This window comes from Sinocyclocheilus grahami, unplaced genomic scaffold (genome assembly GCF_001515645.1).
Source record: "Sinocyclocheilus grahami isolate Dianchi unplaced genomic scaffold, SAMN03320097.WGS_v1.1 scaffold54.1, whole genome shotgun sequence".
Taxonomy (NCBI): Eukaryota; Metazoa; Chordata; class Actinopteri; order Cypriniformes; family Cyprinidae; genus Sinocyclocheilus; species Sinocyclocheilus grahami.
In genome coordinates, this window is record NW_015505233.1 from 2,238,139 (window position 1) to 2,241,479 (window position 3,341).

Genomic DNA, 3,341 nt, shown 5'->3' on the forward strand with positions numbered 1-3,341 from the left:
TATAGTAATATATATATATATATATATATATATATATATATACAAAATATTATACTATATTATATAATTATTATACTACTACTACAACTACTTTATTTGTATAGCAGTATAGCACTAAAAAGTGCTCCAAACGCTTTTGTGCTTAAAAACTAAATAAAAAAACAACATTAAATAAAAAATAAAAGAAAAAAAAATAAAACCCACATGATATAAAGGAATTCTCAGATATTAGTGGATACAAGCTACTAAAATTCAGACAAAACTTCTAGCTCTAACTACTAGCTCTTGTTAATGACGCACAAGACAATAGTACAATGTCAAATTGCCATGCCAGTGGATGTAGGGGAAGGTGGAAGAATCAAACTCAAGTTCGGACCAAACTATAAAACAGAGCAGAAGTATGAATAGAGTCGCCAATGTGGTCAAACTTTCTAGTGGCGTGTTTGAGTGACTTATCCTTCGAGAGGAATTCTGATTTCTCGTCTCTTTGGTTCAAGACTCAAATTGTCTTCTCGTCCCTTTGTGTGCAAGAGACAAAGGCAGAACATGGCAGCTCCTGTCTGTAATTTTCTGTCCATTAAACACAACAATAGTGAATAAGGTGAATGCTCTCCGGTTCTGGCTCTCTGCTTCTCAGAGACCTTGGTGCAAGCCAACATCCAATAACAATCAACAGCTGTGTCTGTGAACAAACGCGGTTCTCTGTCCTCCGAGCCCCAGAGGGAAAGAATGCATCTGCCCTGCCTCACCGACCTTCAGGAAGAATGGCTTTCTGAAAGAATTATATGTCGTATGCATGGACAGCCATCCATACATTTAATAATATCAAGCCCTAAAATGGTCTCCAGTGGATCGGCCAAGGTTACAACTGAGAAACCATGAAATCCTGAAGACGACAATCTTGTAAAAACATTCCAAGTGCTTAAACAACACTTGTTTAAAATCAATAAAAGCCTGTGATCAGCAACTATCACAAATATGGCCTAAAACTAACATTTGCCACACCTGCCAATAGCTAGTGACTTGAGAAAATGTACTGGTGATAAATATTTTTTACCGGCCAGTGAAACTTTATGTGCATTATTTAAAAAAATAAAATAAAATAAATAATATATATATATATATATATATATATATATATAATCATTATTATTAATAATAAATTATTATTATTATTATTAATAATAATTATTATTATTATCATTATATACATAATAATAGTAGAATTACTTTACTAATATTTATACTTGTTTTCACAAGGAAATAGCATAATCTTTGCAATTTGATCATCACGCTAAACCACATTGCTTTCTCAGGCGTAACAAATTTTATTATTATTATTATTATTTATTTTATTATAAAAATTCAAATAGTGATATTTCTTTAATGATTTCTTTAATTTTTATAATTTGATTTAATAATATTGGAAGAAATTAGGTGATGTCTCTTTTTTATTGCCAATAATGATAATAATAATAATAATAATAATAATAATAATATAGTATTATAGTTATATTTATTCTTTTTGTTTTTAAAGGATGTGTTTAGTTTTATAATTTAATTTAATTTATTATTATAATTATTATTATTATGCAGAATAATAGTAGAATTATATTACAAATATGGCGGCAGCTATTTGCACTACATTACACTACACTAAGTGAAAATAGCTGTATTTTTTTGAGATATGCTATTTACACTAAGTGCAAATAGCTATAGATTCTATTTACACCATGTTAAAATAGCAGTTGCTATTTATACTATTTATTGCAAATAGTGGCAATTATCTGCAACCTCAGTATTGTAGTACATTATAAACAGTATGCAATAATAACGTATTGAGTGTAAATTATAATTTTAATTCAGATTATTAAATGAATGCCACCTTATTGGGACAATAAAGCCATCCCTACACCTACCCGATACTTTATTTTCAACTTTTTGATTATTTGAAATGGGAGGAAAAAAAGTTCGGCAAAAGGCGGGTTCGAACCCGGGTCAATCGCGTCAAAAACACTACGACACACACTTTACCATCTACACCACTGGAGCTAAAGTTTGGCAGCTGTCTTTTGTAGTGTCTGCTAGTCTAATCACACGTTGGTGGGCATGTGTGTAGTTAGTGCAAATAGCCTCTGCCAACAAGGTGGGCTATTTGCACTTAGTACCAATATTTATGCTTGTTTTCACAAGGAAATAGCATAGTCTTTGCAATTGGATCATCACGCTAAACCACATTGTGTTCTCAGGCAATATTAGAATTAATTTAAAAAAAAAAGTTATTGGCCAACTGGCGAGCAACACTGTTTCATACACTCGCCAACACTGAGTTTTACCCACATTTGGCACTTAGTGAGTGTTAGCTTTAGGCCCTGATCACAAATAAAGAAGCAGTTTAGGTGATCTTGTTCAGATTCAGTTATACATTGATCAATAAATCATTGTATAGCTCCATCACCAACTGCATTATTTACTGTGATTGAGAAATAAGGCTTATGACCACAAACGCAAGGTCACTGGCAGGCTATAGGAAGGAAAACATGCAAAGAGGCCCTATGGGAGCCCAGGAGGAGATTGTTGACCGCAGCTCTATGGCCGCCTGACAGGACTTGGGCATAAACAACCACAACAACACAAATTCAGACAGAGGAAAGGTGGCACGCAGACAGCAGCAGCTGTGGGTGGACAAAAAGTTGCGTTTAACCATTTGACTGGGCACAGCATACAGCCGTACTGCGGTCACACACACACACTTTAAACCCCCTAGACTCTCTCCAGCAAAGCCACACGCGGCCCAGCATCCCTCATTTCCCCATGGGTGCAGGACAGTGGCCCAGGATCACAGGAGGCCCCTGCAGCTGGAAGGCAGAAAGGCATGAGAGGAGCAAACGAGAGAGAGAGACTGGAGTAATCCCTAGAGTAAAGGCTTTTGGGTATTATTTTGCTCTGGTGCGTTCAGCTTGGCCAGACTGTCTCATGTATAGCCTGAAGCGGCTTGGGCAGGGGGGTTGTAGTCAAATGGGTCTCATGTTCTTTTGAGCATGAAAGATGAAAAAAAAAACATCTGTGGTGACCATTTATCAATGAGACGTAAACAAGAGGGCGGGAAGGGAGACGGAGAAAATAGCTCATTCACTGTCTGCAGAAAAGAGTAGTAGCCTACATCTATGAATATTTTGCTGAAAGTTGATTTTATTCTAGTTTGTATATAGTTGATTTAATTAAACGTATATATTTAAGAAATATATGTAACATTTATTTTTATAATATAAATCATATGAGTATCCAAAAAACTGTATATATATATATATATATATATATATATATATATATACAGTGGG